The following is a 21,537-nucleotide window of genomic DNA, read 5'->3' as shown; positions in this document are numbered from 1 at the left end:
GGATTTAATACTATTGAGATCAATTATTTTCTTGTTGAACTATCTTTAAAATTGTGCATATATACCATTTGATTAAAATCAAAGTCTTGAAATTCAAATAAAACAAAACATTTCAATACTGGACTGGTCATTGGGCTTCCTGGCCTGTTGGCATTATGTATGTACATGGATCAGCAATCGTCATAGGCCGAGACTGGCCAATTCTCAGGAGGATATATATATTTAAAACATAGTCTATCCGCTGTGCCGTTAAAATCATGTTTGGTTTATTTAAAAAACCAAGGCTTTCACCTACAATAGACAGGGTAAAAATCGTACAATTTAAAAAGAATGAATAGAAATGACTTCCGATTTTATTAGAAATTTGTTGTATGATACCAACCTTGTACCTGATGATGTTATTAAAGGACACATCTCATGTTTTCAAAGTATACAAAATTACATGCATTTCGTCTTCTTTATGCTTATAGTAATTAATTCTAATAGTTCGTTCGCCGAAATTTTGCGATACTTAACCACAATACAGACTTAAATCTAAGCCCCGATTTCAAAAAGTCTAGTTAATTAGGTAGGTACGTCACATGCGCCCTTCGGATTGTGAAAGTACTGCGAGATATTATTAAAAACTCAGCTTTTATGGGCCTAATTTATTTACCATGGTCAACATTTAAATCGATGTTGACAAATTTTCCGAGTTTTATATGTTTTTGCCACCAGTGCACACATATAACGATGTAAATACCCAAATATATCGATTAATGCGTGTATGAAATCGGCAATATTGTGAGTAAATAATGTTGACATGGGTCGCTGTCTACAAACTGTTTGGTGATGTTATTCATTTATACATCTGTAATTGGCGCTGTTTTTCTAAAATAAACAGTGCAGTCATTATTTATTTTTGGATTAGACAAATTATGACACGTTAAATTGTTGACAACTGGGCCCTAGGCCAAGCTATTGTCACGGGTGCATCTCGGAAAGAAAGAAAAAGACAACACACACACAAATCAATAAAAATAATCAAATTTAAAGTGGAAATCACATTATTTTATTTTGATAAAGCAATCTTACTATTTTTGAATTGTGATCTGCACGTCTTTAGGAAGTACGAAGTGGGAGTACGGCGTTATACCGACGCACTCAAGATGCTACGAGTTCAATAAGGAAATAATTTTATAATTCAATTTAAAGTTAGGAAATACATGTACAATATTCTATTATTTATATAATTGAAAGTCCAATTATTTTGTATCTTTAATTTTTTTTTTGTAAATCTACCAGTTGATAGAAGTTACATTGTATCGTCGATATATGTTGTTACATGTACAAGGTGAAGGTCAGTTAATCCGAGTGTGTATTGAATTTGAAGAGCAAAACAGAATATATGCTATAGGCCTACCAGTGCTTATAGCTTTGATATATCTATTTTCTCGCAGTTTATCAGGGTCTCTGTCCAAGCGGTTTTTGAAAAGGTGACTGGGTGTGTTTTTTGAGGTAAAGTTCTTGCTCCAACAAAAAAATTATCCACGTCTTTTTTCTCGTACCTATCTTCGAAAAATTGAACAATACTCAGTCTAAATCCTTTCTACCGACAACTAGTACACCCGAGCATGGCACAAAACATCTTAATGCATTATTATTTACAAGCCGTTAACGTGATAATTGGTTTTTTGTCGATTAGATCTAATCTGTTTATGAAATGGCTAATAGATGTTTTCAAACTCGAGGACGCATATGACATCACACATAATGGTGCGTACAATAGCGAAAGTAAATATGCATATCGCAAGATTTGAATTTCATCGCTTTCAAACTCGAAAACTACGCAAAATATTTCCTTTAAAACACATTTAAAGTAGTTTTAGGCATGACAAGAATTAATTTTGCTGACAAAATGAAAAAGTTTAGAAACATGCGTTGTGTCCTTAAATGAATATTCTAATGTTATTGATGTTTAGAAAATTAGAGAACGCAATTTAGAATGAAGAGTCTGATTTCTTTGATTGGTTGTTTGTTGTATGTCCCGTCGAGAATTTTTCACACATATTGAGATGTCACCAGCCGTAAGTTAAGTATCACATTAGACTCTGAATTCTTTGATTATGAATCCTCTGTAATAAATTGTCTACTAAACTATATTAGTTCTGAATACTTTAAATAAATCAAAACCATCATCAAAATTTGCCCTTAGTCAAAATAGTAAAGGTTTAAGTAATACATGTACACATTGTCTTGAATCACGAGTAGGACAGACAGATATGTAACATGACTAGTGACTCTACATCACTACTTATCCTGGAACAGTTACATAAAATACGAAACATTCTTGAAATGTGTATAGTAATCGCTCAAAAAAAAACAACAACAAGTCGACATTCAAGCACTGTTAGACTGTTTGTAACACTGACATCTACCGGTCTCGGTTGCTCAGTGATAGAGCGATCGCTTCGTAACCATGAGGTCACGAGTTCGAGCCCCGCTCGTGCCCTGACCGCGTCAGCTGGCGGCCGTTTCACTAAACGATCGTAGATCGTAAACGTAGACTTAAATGTGAACGTAGCACGAAAGACCGTTTCACTAAAAGTTACGATTTGCGATTTACGATCAATATTGATCGTAACCCTACGAGTGGTCTAGGGCTATCGTAAGTGCTCCTACATGAACGTAAATGAGCAATATGGCCGCCATGCTGGCCCGCCTGAGATCATTTTGTGATAGTATTTACCTAACTGAGTTTGTTTATACTTTGGAGGAAGAAAACAATCACAATGACTTGCAGTCTGCTTTTGCACAAAAATATTGTACAGTCCGAGCCCGAATCTTAAATCAATATTAGAGTTGTCCTTCTTTGTTACGCTCAACCACAGAAATGCCAGTCTCACAGGGGTGAGTGAGGGATCAAGCCCGTTTTGGGCCCGGGCTCTGTGATACCACAGATATAGTAAATTCATTGTATCACAGAGTTCGGGTCAAAAACGGGCCTAACCCCTGTGACCAGTCTGCTGAAGTAAATGTAAAGGCAATGAGTTCATTAAAAAGTGAGGAGGGTGTGTGTGTGTAGTCCATATATCAAACTTTGCATGTAATGATAACGATAACAGTTGTTAGAAAAGTAATATGGGGAGGACGGGGGTGGGGGTTATTGCTACATGTGCCTGCATCACCGTTAGTGCATATGTATATTTAACATTAGGCAGAATTCAAGTAATTCTCATAGACATGTTCAGAAATTAAGTTTCTTTAGAAACAGTTTATTTAAATCCGAGACGTTGCGATTCGACGTACTCAGCTATTTATTTTTTTTCCCGTCGGATCAATACCTTTGATGCAACTGAGTAACTGCATAATACATGCACATTCGAATGATAAACATTACAAATTTTAAGGAAAATATGGTAATAACATGACTTGGTAATGGGAGAGGGGTTATAACCCCAATTTTGCAAGTGGAACGTTTCTGTAGTTTTTTGAAGGTCGTTAGAAATTAAACATACAAACCTAGACCTATATGTATACACAGAAAAGGGATGGGTCATTATCGGATCCTTGGGGTTCCGACCCCTTGTTATAAAGTGCAATCCCGTGGGGATCCGGATTAGAATAGGTCCTCAGTACCTCTTGCTTGTCGTAAGAGGCGACTAAATGTGGCGATCCTTCGGATGAGACTACAAACACTGAGGTCCCGTGTCACAGCAGGTGTGGCACGATAAAGATCCCTCCCTGCTCAATGGCCGTAAGCGCCGAGTATAGGCCTAAATTTTGCAGCCCTTCAACGGCAGTGCAATGTCAATGATCTGGAATATACATCATCACGTAAAGATGGAAGTTAGCATATGCTTACATGCCTAAACGGAAATTTTTTTTTAGACGTAAATCGCAATCGTAAGTGTTACGACTACGATAGATTTCGTGAAACGCTCGTATATACGTGCGAGTCAAATGATCTTAAACGTAATCGTACGTTTACGATCTACGATCGCTTAGTGAAACGGCCGCCGACTCGGACTTCAGACCTTAGCACTGCGCCTTCGTCTAACGGTAGATATATTACCCAAACGGCGTTCAACCCTAAACAATAAATCCTTTGCAAAACGCTCGGCATTTATAAGTGAGAATCACGGGTCTTTCGGATATGGTAATAAAAAAAAACCCTCACATCACTGCTAAAAGCCCCGAAGTCTCTTATATATATATATATATATATATATATATATATATATATATATAAGGAATGACTTTAATTCTATATATATATATATATATATATATATATATATATATATAAGGAATGACTTTAATTCTGGGGCAAGTTATACCAGTATAACCTGGTTTGGGTCAGTTTACGCTTTATAATCCGCGAAGTACTGAGTGATAACAGTGTATCAACAGTGTATCGTTCTTGTTACCAATGTAGATTATTGATACTTGTCGTATTTTTCGTGTTAATTGTTTCTGTAATATATGTCTCTTGATAAAGACACAGGTTGCGTCGAAAATTTGAGTTTTAAATAACCAACAGTGTCGTGGTCTTTTCAGTGCTTTTAAAAATTTCTTTACTGGCCTTGTATCTTCTCAGATTCGACAGTTTAAGAAAGTAGGATATATATATATATATATATATATATATATTGACGATCAGATGGAGTTCAATCACATAACATTTATTTCTCTACAGGCTGTTTCGTAAGGGGATGGTTTCCACTTGCCGTCATTCCCATAAATTTCTATTTACTAAATCCTGTGTGTAATCATGCTTAGCAACTATCCAGTATGTTTCTGTGTAACATATTCTCAGCCACGCGGATGTTTTTCGTTAGATGTCATTTTTCTCCCGACGAGTGAGGGGAAACCATCCCCTTACGAAACAGCCTGTAGAGAAATAAATGTTATGTGATTGAACTCCATCTGATCGTCAATTTATGTAGCTCCGTGAGGCCACGTCGAGCACTCTAGAAGATTATATCGGAGATTTATCCCAATATATATATATATATATATATATATATATATATATATATATATATATATATATATATATACACATGTATATATATATATATAAATATTCTGTAAAACACTCTTTTATATAAAACCTTGAAAACTGCATAATTACGCAGAGAGGAATATTTTTAAACCTATATGTAGCACGACCTAATATATATCCAGCGTTTGATTCGTGGCTATTTAACCATTCAAAATGTGTAACGATAAATAAGCAAGGAAAGTGCACACACACATCATTTCCAGCTGTCACCTTGGTACTCCCATGCGTGGTCCTTACGCAGAATTCCCCGTCCAAAATACAGTATTAGCAGAATTTGTCATTTGGCAACTTTGTGATTTAATGAAATTTCTTAGGGACAGTAAACATCTAATTTGTTTGTTATTCGTGGTGAATGAAATGAGATACAGTCACCATCAATGGTGAAGGGAACTCATCTGTAGGACGCCCAAAACTTTGAAACAATTAAATGATCTAAAATGCGTAAAAATGTCCCTGCCTCTAGATGCCTTATTGTGAAGTTTATTTGACATGAAAATCACACCCAAGTATCTAATATTCAAATGGGTGTTAGCTATTTGAATGTACTTTTAAAGTGTTTGCAGTAATGCTATTTTATAAAAAAAACAAACAAAAAAAAACAAAAAAACCAAAAAAAACCCCACCACGCACCTGCAAGCTCACGGAACTGACCAAACCAAGTTAGGAGACTAACCAGCAGCTGAGTGATACTTTGCAACCCTTGCCCGTACCTGTTAAATACCTAATTAAGGGGTACGAACACTATTTTACATTCGAATTGCAGTTCGCACCGCGTCCACACTACAATCAAAATTACTCAGTAACATTTTGTGAAATTGAAAGCTTTGTTCTAACCAGCAAAAAAATCTTATATAAATTAATGCCATGCATTTGCTTACGAAAAAGCCATTGACCCATTGTATGCGCGCACCCCCCTCCCCTCTCCCCACCCAGCCACCACCACCCAAATAAAGAATTCATGGCTACACCATATGTTATCGTAATTTCAATCGCACGTAGATCTGTTTCAAAATGTGTGGCTGATAACATTATGGCCTACTTGCAATTTACAATCCGAGTCGGAATTGAGAACTATTATCGTATCTTGATCTGATATTTTGCATGTGATTGTATTGTTAAAAACAACGCTGCGATACCACGTGATAAGCAACCGTGATTATCAATAATCAGACCCTGTTGTCTGTGTCAGCAGGGATATGTAAGCGAGGTCATGTCAGTTATAAATAATTACCAATACAACTTCAATTTGTACAGAATCCCAGTAACACCTTAAGTATAGTGACATTCTATTAATTAAAAAGAAGAAGGGTTTTTTTTTGTGTGCTACTTCTAGGTTTGCGGAAGACGCACGATTACAATAGATCGTTCTAATGAGCGAGTCTATGACACATTTAGAACGACAGACCTCAGTTTTCGCCATTTATCTTGAACATGCACGAATTATATATTCTAGGTATTTTTATTTTAAACACGATCGTTGGTATATCCAGGAGTCCGTGTTTGTCTGTTCCCACCTCTGGTATATCCAGGAGTCCGTGTTTGTCTGATCCCACCTCTGGTATATCCAGGAGTCCGTGTTTGTCTGATCCCACCTCTGGTATATCCAGGAGTCCGTGTTTGTCTGTTCCCACCTCTGGTATATCCAGGAGTCCGTGTTTGTCTGATCCCACCTCTGGTATATCCAGGAGTCCGTGTTTGTCTGATCCCACCTCTGGTATATCCAGGAGTCCGTGTTTGTCTGATCCCACCTCTGGTATATCCAGGAGTCCGTGTTTGTCTGATCCCACCTCTGGTATATCCAGGAGTCCGTGTTTGCTCAACTCTCTACTCTGTAGTCTTCGTAGGAGTTATGAGATTGATCACTGTTCGTTATCTTCACCTTTCATTAATTAATTAATATAATACTTAATCATGTTTTGTCGATGACATTTTCAGTTTTTCCTGAAACACATTTTCAAAGTCAATAACACATATTTCATAAAATATAATACGTAAACATACATTATCACTGAAAACCCAAGAATTTAAGAGCAACAATACAAAGGAAATGATAAATATGAAAGGTAAAGATAACTAACAGCGATCAATCTCGTAACTCCCTCAAGGAATACAAAATAAAGAGTTGGGTAAACACGGACCCCTGGACATACCAGAAATGGGATCAGGTGCCTAGGAGGAGTATTATAGTTTGTAAATAATACACGTAAAATCTACATGTATATTTGATTAATTGTTCCGATTATATAGTTAGATGGCAACAAAACTTAACCTAGATGCAGGTATTTTAAATATAATTAAAGAATTTGAAACTTCATATAGATGTGGGACAGTTTGTTTAAAAGAATATTGAATTTTTATTGCACCGACTCTTCTATATTATTAATGCAGATTGTTAATACATCATTTTACATCCGATAAAATATCTGAGTTATATACATCACGTTGCGATTCCCCGCATGCGCGTGGGACTATTTATAGACGCTTAACGGACCTAACGAGCGGTAAATGTATATATGGTTTCCCACTGTATTTACTTTTTGAATCTTTTCACTGTTTTCTGTTACATGAAATGTTTTCAAGCATATAATTAAGAGAAAGTTGATAACTTTAAAAAAAACTAATTACATGCTTTTAAGTAATTCTGTACAAAAAGATAATGAATGAACATCGGATCATGCGGCTTTAAGTTTTCTTTAAAGTGGGTCAAACTCTAAGGTCACAAAGTTAAAAACTTTTGTACCAAAGAAAATTTAACTTCACAAGAAAGGCATATATGAAACATGAAAGCCCTATTAATTACCACTCAAAAGTTATGAGTAAGGTTAAAAGTTTCGGACAGACAGGGCAAAATATGCCCTCGGCTTAAGTCGCAGGGGCATAAAAAATCCACAGAACTTCGCGAACATTTGCATTTGATTTGATGTGTTCCTGTTACTTTTGAGAATAATGTTTCTTCGTTTAATTTCTTGTATATTTCCATATAAAACTTTGACCCTCTATTGTGGCCCCATCCTACACCCGGGGACCATGATTTGAACAAACTTGAAACTACTCCATGTCATGAAGATTTCATGTATATATGCATTTAAACTTTTCTGACCCAGTGGTTTTTGAGAAGATTGTTTTGCTAAATATCCGCATATAGAACTTAGATCTCCTAATGTGGCCCCACAGTATCCCACGGAGACCATGAATTGAACCAACTTGAATCTACTTTATATCATTTTCCATTTCTGACTCAGTCGTTCTTGAGAAGAATATTTTGAATTATTTTCCATTAACATTCGCATATAAAACCTTTATCCCCTTTTGAGAGCCCACCCTATCCCCGGGTGCTAGGATGGGGACGAACTTGAATTTATTATATCAAGATTCTTTCGTGTAAATGTCCACTTTTCTGGCCCCATGGATCTTGAGACGAAGATTTTTCCTATAAATCAACTTGTAAAATTTTGATCCCCTATTGTGGCACCACCCTATCCCCGGGGACCATGATTTGAAAAAGAAACTTAAAATCTACTCAGAAAGCTTTCATGTAAATTTAAACTGTTTTGGCCCCGTGGTTCTTGAGAGGAAGATTTTAAAAGATTTGTTCTCAATATCAGCTTGTGAAACTTTGATTCCCTATTGTGATCCAACCCTATCCCCGGGGACAACGATTTAAACAAATTTGAACCTACTCTTATGTCAGGAACCTTTCTGTTCCGGTGGTTCTTAAGAAGAAGATTTTAAAGGAGTTTTCCTATATATCAGTATTTAAAACTTTGATCGCCTATTTTGGTCCCACCCTTCCCCTGATGACCATGATTTGAACAAACGTGAATAAACTCTTTCATATATAATTAAACTTTTCTGGCCCAGTGGTTCTTGAGAAGAAGAGTTTCAAATTACTCCATCCTATCTTTGTCTTTTCTTGATTATCTCCCCTTTGAAGGGGACATGACCCTTCATTTTAACAATCTGTAATCCCCTTCAATCAAGGATCATTTGTGTCATGTTTGATTGAAATTTGCCCAGTGGTGGTTCTGGAGAAAAAGATGGAAATGTAAAAAGTTATACTCCGACGACAACAGGGCTTCGTCCTGGACTCACTGGGGGCCCCAAAGCGGCCCCCAGACCTTGCCTCATAAAAGTTGCGTCCCTAACCCCAATTCCTGGATCCGCTCCTGGGAGTGTTCTCCACTGTAATATTGCTCTGACAAGACCGTAAGTAAAATTACTAACACTATCTGTTTGTAACAAAGACCTCATTGAGCATTTAATTTGTTTTATTTAATAGCCACTGGTAAATAAGAGGATTATGGACCACCTTGCTTGTTACAACTTAAATCGGCGCCCCATCCCAAATCGTCGTCGGCGACAATTTGGGATGACATTTCACACCAAATCGTCGCCCGGCATCCCAAATCGTCGCGGCACTATCATTAGGTGCGAAGATTTGGGATGTACCATAGTACACCCCAACATGGTCTGTTTGTGTGTGTATCCACACTCATACCTCTGGTGTTTGTTGACCTATTGGGTTGAAATGTTGTATGTAGATTACAACTGACCCATTGGCGTGCCTCCCCAAAAATGAGAATTCTGGAAAGAGAGCTAACAGGCGTAATCTAATACAATCTGATGTCACTAACAAATCTGTGGTGAACAAGACCTAACAGCCCCGTAATCAGCAGAATGACTCTACAACAAAAGGCAAAATGATTTATTGTCGGACATCTCTCTCTCTCTCTCTCGGACTGGCCAAAAAAAATCATATAGACAACAATGGCACCACCACCATATATAACTCTTTCAATATTAACAACACCACTACCAACCAAAACAACAATGATAAATACTGTGACCATAATCTTTTTAAATATATATATATATATATATATAAAAGAACAAGTAAAAGTCGAAATAGAAGATTAGAATGTCTTGCTTATTAGGTCCAGAGAACCTTTTGTGGTTTTAGCTGGACCATAAAAGAAGAAGAAAGAGGAGGAGAGGAGAAAGAGTTAACAAACAGGGCCAATTTCTATGTAAACGATGTTTCCAAATACATGTAGTTGCAGCAAGGGGGATGACAATTTGGGGTGTGAGGTTAAGCCCAAATTGTCGCCGGCGACGATTTAGGACGGGCGACTATTTGGGGTGTTACGTAAGAAAACCCAAATCGTCGCCGGCGACGATTTGGGACGAGCGACGATTTGGGGTGTAACATTGCTTATATGAGCAATGCGTGTTGTTTGTTTTACATGAAAAAGTGAAGATAACGAACAATGTTTTATTTCATAAACCCTATAAAGAAAACAAAATTTAGAACAGGGCAAACAAGGACTCCTGGAAACACTAGGAGTGGAATCAGGTTTCAAGGCGGAGCAAGTATCCCCTGTTGACCGGTCACACTCTGTGAATCCACCTATCCTGAGCAGGTAAACGGGAGTTATATGTAGTCAATATTAGTATGTATAAATGTACATGTGGAGAACGGCGTAACATGGAATCATTCTGGTCTTACAAAACTTTTTTTTTAATGAAAAAACTGAACTGGACATTAACAGAGCGTATTTACACAATTATCTGTGTGGTTCTACAATATAGAAATGATTGATTGATTGATTAAATACTGTTTATGAAAATTATTATTTCAAATACGATGTGAAACTTCCCACCCTTGATATGGAAAAAACTTGGCGTAATACGCTGTCTTATAAAATGAAAATATAGTTTGTGATATGTATTGGCGAAAATTTCACGAAAATGAGGGATAGCATACTTAAGGGGTCTGTGTTTGCCCGACTCTTTAATTTTGTACTTTGTTTAAGAATTATGAGATTGATCACTCTTCATTATCTTCACCCTATCACCTTTCTGATTTTATATTAAAGTTTCTACATACGCGATGCAAAAATTGTCATGTTAAAATAAAACAAGAATGTCTAAATTCTGTAGAATAACACGTCCTCTGTACTCACAAGCTAAAAAATCATCATTTTTTGTGAATACGTGGAAGAGGTTTTAATTTTGAACCATTCAAAACTGGTCCAAGATAAGGTGGACGTAAACAAAACGGAAGTTCGTATTATATAACTCACAGGTGGCACGCCCTCAGCAACAGAATTAAGAGGACTTATGTCGCGTAACATATCGTATGGATGTACAGTGAAATTAATAATCCCTTAGCAATGCTTCATTATGTTCAAAGTTAAAGTCACTGATATATGTCATTCCACATGTGTATTTAGAAATTCTAGAACAATAATTGTCAGTTCTGAAATTAATTAATATAACGCGGGACTGCAGTCCACACCGATCCCCGGATATTAATGGTGCACACCATCCCACTAGTTCCGGGGTCTGTATAACAATGTGTCTGTTCTTCTATACTTGCCACCCCTTCTAATGATTAAATTGCATGTGCTAAGCGTAGGACTTGTTCATGATGCTTCGTTAAAGTATTGTTTTCTTTTTGTTGCTCTAACAAGCTAATAATTGGAAAACATTTAATGAAATATATTTCATGTACTTCTTACTATCAAAATTGAAATATATTATTTTTGACTGATTTCGTATAGCAAATCGATTAACTATCTAAAGGCGTCTAAGTATTTTACTTCTCCGAAATTTGGAAAATAATTCATGAAAGTTTCCAATGAGCACCTTCTTGCTGAGACAAAGAGATGATCTAGGTTTCGACTTTTGACTATACGTATATCTAAAAAGATAAAACATTATCAGATACTGTGTATAATCATAATTTTCCTTCCAGTTTTTTTTTTTACATTGTTTTTATTACAAATAGTTGATCTCTTATCGCTACGTGCACAAACGGTTATCGTCAATACCATTTTGCCAAATAACAATCTACTCTGGTTGTGAATTCGACGGAAAATTATATGTAAACACCAAAATGTGAAACTACAACGACCAAAACGTAGACAGTGGACGTGGCACTCCATTAAGTCTCAATTCTCCATGGGTTTTGGTTGTATTTCTCCTTTACAGATTTACGAAGAACTTAAAAATGTTACAAGTGCACACAGACACACATACAGATAGACACAATCACACACACAACTAATTGTATGAAATGTGGGCGCTCTCTGATACCCATTTTGTTAGTAAGGTGTATTTTTTGAAAAACTATGCCACCAATCGGGACCACATTACAATTTTCCTGTGACACGTGGTCGTCTACATGTACACGTCGTAGTTTTAAAATCGACATTTGAATTCATCAAACGCAGTTTGTCATGTAATTGTTTTTTTATTATTAATTTTTTGATTGAAAATTAATAAACGACAGTCTTATACATGTAGTTCAAAATTTAAGATCAAGGTCAAAGGCGCGAACAAAGGAAACTTTAAATGTTGCTTCCCTCTGATTTCGGAGGAATCAAGATATCATTGAAAATCTAAGTGTAAAGTTCGTATATCGAGGAATAAATCAGGTTGTTTATGCATCTGAAATATCAATTAAGAATGTCTTCTTTTTTCCCCCATCGTGTTTCATTTTACTGTGGTAATCACTATATTGTAATATATGTACAAAGAGAGATAAGTCACCCCTTTTTCTTCGACACGATGTCAAAATTTTGTTTTGTGAACGATTGTTTTTAATCTACTGTTTATCTTTAATCAACGTTATAAAAATTTAAAAAAAATCTCATTATGAGAATCGGATAGAGTAAATTTAATCTGATAATATTTTTTCCTATTTTGCATCATTTTAATAAGTGCACCTCTTGGCAACTGGTTTAAAGCTACGGTAAGAAAATTTCACTCATTAGAGCCACCTTTAAAAAAAACCTACGTTATGGACTCTGGGGACAACAGAACACGCATGTATGCTGTGGATATACCGTCATTATACATGTAGATATAAGATCATTGTCTTAAACATGTTCTAGGAAACTGGTCTTAACGAACGGAGATAGAACGTAGGTCATGCCCACCGCCTTGGGAAACGAGAATACGAATCTTAAATTTTCACAAATGATTATTTTGAAATCTTTTGTTGTATTATGAAATGTAGGCGTGGAATCTACGCCTAAATATTTTGGCATTGACTGGACATACATGTATGTATACGGAATATGACACGATTTGGTCACTTTTACAATCACATGAACAATCTGACTATAGTGATCTGTGTTTGCGTTTCTGTTAACTTCAATCGTACTGAATTTCACCCGGAAAAGTTTCCTTTTTTTAAAGATTGATTGTAAAGAATACGAACGAAATGAGGAATAATTTTTCACACAGCACATACACCTGTAGGTTTGATATTCTAAAGACATAAATCATGTCAGTGTCCCTATAATAACAATGACAGCAAGTACATGCATACTTGCAATATAAATAAAATCGATTTTGGCAGGGAAATGTCTGTCCGCACGAACACCATATTCTTAAATAAAATCTACTTTATATTCAATTAACGGCACAATTTACAACTACTCTAGAATATACCCGTTATTAGTATACCTAGTATGAAAGATTGCAGTTCAGCAAATTATTCTTTTATAAACATATTTTAAAATAGAATAACCGAGAAATTGGGCAGACACCACAAAAATGGATTATGGAAAATGCATCCGTCCTTCTGTGTTGTGAATCTAAGTGATTGATTGAATATTGTTTAACGTCTCTCTCGAGAATATTTCACTCATATGGAGTCGTCACCACTGCCGGTGAAGGGCTGCAAAATTTAGGCCTATGCTCGGGGCTTATGGCCATTGCGCAGGGAGGGATCTTCGCCGTGCCACACCTGCTGTGACACGGGGCCTCGGTTTTTGCGGTCTCATCCGAAGGACCGCCCCATTTAGTCGCCTCTTACGACAATGAAGTGGGTACTGAGGATCTTTTCTAACCCAGATCCCCACGGGACCTAAGTGAAAGGAGGAATCACTTACAGCATTTTCGAATATCAGAGTCCAGTTCACCTGACCTAAGTCAACTCATCCCATGGAGAGTCTTAGTGTGAAGTTCAATGATTTCGGACGATAAAGGAGAGCACAGTAAGGTTTTTATACGTCCGTCGTTAAACGGGACGATACAGGTATGTACAACACTGCTCGTTCGTCTGTCAGTGCGGCGTGTTCTGATTTCTATCACATATTGAGGAGAGGCAGGACAGTATCACGAAACAGTGGATTTTCCTTATACTTGGTAAAATCGTGGTATGGGACACCCTCAATACAAATATTTCAAATCATAGGAGAGTTTGGTCATTGAGGGAAGTTATGGACATGATGCGTAACATTCCCAGAAAAGCCGGGATAATACTATTACCTTTTTAAAATTTGTATTTAGATATTTATTCTAAAACCAATCTCGTTGATATCAATAGAAAGATATGTGTAATCAGAGTAAATTGAAGTCAGTCGAAGCGTAAACCAGTACCAATCTCTACCCAGAGTTATCATTCCTTACATTCATATATACATGTACCTGTCAACGTCTCAAATTTAGCAACGTTATTCCACGTGTAAATCCACTTTTCCATGGTAAATAAAACTAAGAACTACTTTATGAAATATCAGGAAAATGTAGGGCAAGGAACTTATTGTAGTTTTAATTTCCCTTTACAATGCATATCTCCTTACATAATAACCCCGTAAGGATCCGGGTTAGAATAGGTCCTCAGTACCCCTTGCTTGTCGTAAAAGGCGACTATAAGGGGCGGTCCTTCGGATGAGACTGCAAAAATCGAGGTCCCGTGTCATAGCAGGTGTGGCACGATAAAGATTCTTCCCTGCTCAAAGGCCGTAAGCGCCGAACATAGGCCTAAATTCTGCAGCCCTTCACCAGCAATGGTGACGTCTCCATATGAGTAAAAATTCTCGAGTGGGACATTAAACAATATGCAACCATCCAACCTTACATAGAACCATCTTGTGTCACATAAAGACTTGGCATCTGCTTAATATTGATTTATTCACGTGTATTTTTGAAACCGTGGGAGCCATATTTCATTTGAGCATCTTTACTGTTTTACAAGAATCTTGAAAAGCCCTGGAGACGTTGACAGATGTATATGTGATTGTATTGATTGATTGTGTATTGTTTAACGTCCCATTCAAATGCTTCTACATTAGAGGAGAACATTTCTCACTGTTGCCTTTAACTTGAAATTTTGCTACATTTACTGTATGTAAATAGGGCAATTATGACTTATTAAGCAAATCCATCGTGAACGTCCCATATTTATGTAGCAATATTCCATTGTCATCTACATATGGTGTTTAAGTAACGCGAGGGCATGTTTTGTGTATGATCGAATTTTAAATCGATGCTGGCTGAGAAACATGTTGAATGTTACTGGGATGTCAACAGTGTCGTTTTAAGTCAGCATTTCGCAGATTTATGTGGTGGTTGTCATGGTCTGATTTACAAATACGCTCAGTGCTAATTTATGTGTTTCATACCAATTCTTAGACCAGATTACGAAGTTTTGCTGATCAAGATATAGGGCTCACGGCGGGGTGAACATGGATTGCTTATTCCCCCTAGGCACGCGATTCCACTTCTGGGGTGTCCAAGAGTACGTGCTTGCCCTTTTCTTAATTTTCTCTATAGGATTTATGGGATTGATCGATGTTTGTTGTCTTCTCTTTTTGATAAAATTTAGTACAAATTAAATTGGCAAAGTTGCACCGTCACTGCATATTTCAGGTGCGTCGTATTTAGAATTGATTGATTAATCTTCTGTATACAAGTTTACTTGGTGGTGGCCTTTAATTACGTAACGTACAGGGTGTGGTTTGTAAACTCGGTGCGCAAGCACTTTGCACCGATATACATATAATATATGTACGTAGTTGTCAGGGCCGTAAGTAGGGTTCTAAATCAGGGGAGGCAGGGGATTGGGGGCCGCCGATTGACTTTACGACTGAAAATGACACTTTTTAAATCCCAATTTATCATGTTTGTGTTTCATTTGTACTATGTAAAGAATCGTAATATGGTGTCAAAGACAAAGGTGCTTGTCTTCATTTTAAACATATATCCTATAATATAACATTTATATAATTTTATTTTCTTTTTTGCCAAAAAATCAGACGAGGCAGTTGCCTCGTCTGCCTCATCGGCAGTTACGGCCCTGGTTGTGATACTTTAATATTGTTCTATTCGCATAATATGTATGCAATCAATCGTAGTGGTTGGTCTTCTGTGTTGTTGTATTTATATATAGATTATGACAGATTAAATATTTTGTAGTCCAGATCAAGTGTCAGCGATTCAGACTTTGCCATTATAATTGTTTTAATATGATTTTCATGATCAACACCTCTTTGTACCTTGCACCCGAACACCAAGTAGCACCTAACACCAGATCTAGTAGCACATAAAAATAAAACCAGACATCTTGTAACACCAGACATCTAGCACCAGACATCAGATCTAGTAGCACCTAACACCAGATATCTACATGTAGTACCACCTAACACCAGATATCTAGTAACACCTAACACCAGACATCAGATGCAAGGTGAAGATAACGAACAGTGATCAATCTCATAACTCCTATAAGCAATACAAAAATAGATAGTTGGGCAAACACGGACCCCTGGACACACCAGAGGTGGGATCAGGTGCCTAGGAGGAGTAAGCATCCCCTGTTGACCGGTTACACCCGCCGTGAGCCCTATATTCTGATCAGGTAAAGGATATAGGGCTCACGGCGGGTGTGACCGGTCAACAGAGGATATAGTAGCACCTAACACCAGATATTTAGTAACACCTAACACCAGATATCTAGTAGCACCTAATACCAGATATTTAGTAACACCTAACACCAGATATCTAGTAGCACCGAGCACCCAGTATCACTGATCGACACCGAACTCCAAGGCTTTACACATGTCTCTGGTGCAAAAATAAAAACATGTATTGACTGCCTCGTAGGTACCGGGTTAATATTTAATATACTCGTTACGGAAATCTATATATTCAGATCTATAAAAATACTCGTTACCGGTGACCTAAGTCTTTACCTTAAGTTTCATTTTATTGGGATACAAATGCTGTTGTTGAGTGACAATGCCCTGTCAATATCACACTATTTACTCTAAAAATCAAAACAGAAATGTCTACAGAGGTTTCAGTATTTTCTTGAATACAATACCGAGAAAGATGAAATGGACACGGTGATATTTAATGTTATTATACTTTCATGTAAAATACTCGAACCTGATTGGTCGAGAAGCATTTGAAAAAACATATTGTTACCCTCTGAGAACAAAAAACACGCGCCCCAGGGTGATAGTATCTAGCAACGGGTAACAGTACTTGACAACGGGTGACATTATAAAAAATTATCACATGCGTCAAATTTATGCGCGTACGGTTCGCCGTAGATTGCTAGACGACGTCGTTTGAGCGTTTGTAATAAACGCGAGTACCCGCATCGAAATACGAAATATCGCACGACAGTGATTGATCAAATGTCAACAGACGTAAGTTTTTCTGCTTTCCAGTTTACATAACATTCAGTATAATAAAACAAATATTGCATGTATTTGAGGGTAACATTGAAATTTTCACCCCTCGACAAACCATTGTCAACCTCGGCTACGCCTCGGTTGACAATGGTTTTCTCGGGGTGAAAATTTTCAATGTTACCCTCAAATACATGCAATATTTATATATTACTTATAGGTCAACAACAGATTTTAAACTCTGTACACAAGTATAAAAAGTTATATAATCAGAGTCCATCACAAAACTGATCTTAGAATCACTAAATATTTACCGATTGCTGATGATTATTCCTCTGTTGACTGAGCAATTTCTAGTGTCATTCATACAAACATTGCTAAAACGGGTGTTGCATGTATTAGCGATTAGTTGTGTGTTTTCAAAAATCCTCGAGTACCATCAGCTTAGAGTGGACAATAGCCATAATTACAGCAAATATTGTAATAACATTTCTAGAAACCTCTGTGTACCTCGAGCACTATTCTATTCTATATACATGTCATATTACCATATTTTTGAAGAGTATTTAACCTCTCTTTAATGACAGAAATTTTCTAAAAGGGTTCCTTTCATAGACTAAACAAGCATTGATAAAACAGTGTTATCGATTAGTTGTGTTCTCAAAAATCCCTGAGTACCCCTACAAAGTGACAGTCGGGTTAGAGTGGACGATGGGTATGGTTACAGCAAAATTTATCAGGATATTTGTAGGAATCTCTGTGTACTTCGAGCAATATGTCACCCAAGGTATTGTATCAAAGACTATAATATAATCATATATGATATTAAAAAAATATATCCTACAGCCGATAAATTATACTCGACTAGTTTCTTCAATTCTCCAGGAGTATGCTCCTGAAGGAAAGTAATTGAATATACTCTGTCGGCTTTGTGATGAAAATTACTATATTCACTAGTTATGAGATTGATCTTCACCTTGCTTACAACTGTATCTACAACACAAGCCAACGCCTTGTAACAGCAATATGCATATGTACATAGCATTAATATTTGATATTATGAGATAAAATCAGTGAGCAAATTATGTACAAAAGTACAAACGAGATGTGTTTGTGAAACACTGATGCCCTCGTCCGTATGGCAGCAAAGTAATTCTAGTACCTAAAGTATGGTCTTGTCTGCGGGAATACACATGTAAAATATGAAAGCTACATAACACTAAGCATGGGCCTCCGTGGCCGAGTGATTAGAGCATCGCGCTCAAAATCACACGGCCTCTCACCTCTGTCGGCATGGGTTCGAATCCGGGAAATGAGAAAGTTTCCCAGTTTACTTTCGGAAGGTCGGTGGTCTCTTCCCAGGTACATTGTAACTGGGTTCTCTCTTCCACCAATAAAAACTGGGCGCCACCATATAACTGAAAAATTGTTGAATGTGGAGGAAAACATCAATCAATCAATCAAAAGTTAGAGTAGGTCAAACTGCAAGGTGTAGGCAATGAGGTAAACACGTGTAGTAACAAATATAAGGTCTTGTCACAGATAATACACGTGTGAAGTAAGAAAACCTTAGCCCCAAGTGTAACAGTTATGACCAAGGTTAAAGTTTTTTGCGAACAAACAGACAGACCAAAATCCATGTTCCCGAATCTCCGTTTACGGGGGCATAAACTGCATAGGTTTCTAAGTTCACCATTTATTCAAGTTTCAATACACTTTAATGATGCACAGAATTATACTATTATTCTTTCTGAATAATTTGTTACTAACATTTCAGCAGTATAATTTATTTTTAATCATTAAAACACATCTCCTAAAATTTTTATGACAACCAAAGTCTGGTAAAAACTGTGATACTCCATGTTGTAAGTCGCTCTAAGTCTTGTTGCAGGCTGTTCTTGTCTTCTTTAATTTTGGATCAGGTTGAATAATTTGATGTTATCCGCAAATATTTATGAATAAAAAATGTACATTGATTATTCCACTATATCCATTGATAACAAGTTTACAAGTTTTATTTTCCTCATTCGCTGTTAACACAACATAGAGAACATATTAAACAAGCATTCAAAAACAATATTCACGCATGCACAAGTAATTCATATAAATATATATCACAATCTTGATAAGTACAATAATAGACTATATATACATTTAACCCGGAGGGTTTACTCTCTCAGTAATTGTATGTATTTACACAATTTTAAAAGTAATTTTTCATTTTTGGCTACGCGCATTGATGAAGTTTTCCGTCCAATTTTTCGTTTGATACATGCATCAAATAAAGGATTATAAGTTTTATTTCTTATCATTTAATTACGTTTTTAAAATAGGAAAACAATTACTTTCTCTCATCAAGAAGCTTGAATTAACGTGTTTGAAATGGCGCGTAGGAATACCCATACGTAACAATGAAAACAACAAAACTGATTGTGCGTTCACGTTAGAATTAAATGGATTATACGCCAATTTAAATATGCAATGGTTATAAGCTGAATTAGATATAAAGGAAGTGAACAAGTGGTGACTAGATGTATGTTGCGTTGCGTTCGAGGAGACGTTGAACACTGGTTATGTCGTAGGAACGGTGGAATGCGACTCGGCTCCATTTCAATATCAAGGTATAAGCTCAACACCTCCTCAACTAAATTGCCCTCGTTGACTGAACCCCATTTGATGTAGTTCAATTTCATTAATATCTCCTAGATCAATAGCCGCTGACTGCTCCGTCATGTTATCGAACTCGAAAAGCAGACGATACATACCGGGAACTCGTGTTTACAATCTCTACTTCTACCAGTCAGTGTCCTACGTCATCAAGTGGACTATTCTGCCACGTCATCACTAGGCCTATGTGTGTTGTTTCTTTAAATTAATTTGTATTTTATTCATAAATGGTTGTGCATCAAACGCATCGTCGCAAACCACGGAATATTGTTTCATATTTATTAAATAGAATGAAACAATAATCCTTGGTTTGCGACGATGCATCGAATACATTTCCTTCACAATGCCGGTGTAGAAATTCCCGTTCTATAAATAGCGCTAAAATTAGAACGTGGAAGACGCATTCCAGAGAAAAGTAGTCCCACGTGCTTAGTGCAGATGAACTCCGGACGAATTTTTTTTATACTAAGAAATCAAACGAATTTTTCATCCAATCAGCATCGTTGTTAAGTCATCACTTTAAAATTTATTAAATGATTGACATTTAAAAGTAAGATTTGTAAAAGGTCTGAAAGTTATGCCTTTAGAAGATTCGTTACATTTAGATATCAAATCTTGAAAAAACTTATCTTACAATCTTTGTTTAACATGACAGATAATCCAGTTACAGTCTGATTAAAATCAAACCTCTCACTTCGCTCGATATATCGAGCGAAGTGAGAGGTTTGATTTTAATCAGACTGATCCAGTTAGTATTAATTTTGTCAACATTATACAATACATTAGACATTTTACAGTCATCTAATATTTTCTTTAAATTCAAAAACCATTTTGGTTGACATCCCTTGTGAAATTTATATACAAGAAATTTATATAACAACAATTATTTTATATTTTTCATTTTTCCCATGCATCATCCGACACCAAAAACTAACAATTCTTGATTTTATATGTAAATGTAATGTTGGTCGACCTAACTCACCATAAATCATATAATTTGGAGTGGATGACTTGTCATCTAATAATAATTTATAAAACTTTAAGTCTATCTTTTCAATAATTTCATTGTTTCCAAAACCCCAAATTTCACCTCTGGTGTGTCCAGGGATCCGTGTTTCCCCAACTATCTATTTTGTATTGCTTATAGGAGTTATGAGATTGATCATTGTTCGTTATCTTCACCTTTCTTCCATATAAAAGGATAGGAACAGCAATTTTGTCAAATAAGTGTAAATGATCTTCTATTGAAAGATTAAGATCACGACCTTTGCTTAATATTGAATACTTTGCCTTAATGGCTCTATTCGACACATATTTTTTTCATATAAAGGAGCCAATACTTGAAAAAATACACCTAAATAATCAAAGTAGTTCACAATTTCAACGTTCCTT

The sequence above is a fragment of the Ostrea edulis genome, chromosome 6 (assembly GCF_947568905.1).
Source record: "Ostrea edulis chromosome 6, xbOstEdul1.1, whole genome shotgun sequence".
NCBI lineage: Eukaryota > Metazoa > Mollusca > Bivalvia > Ostreida > Ostreidae > Ostrea > Ostrea edulis.
The sequence above is the reverse complement of the archived record's forward strand: the minus strand, read 5'-3'. Positions refer to the sequence as shown.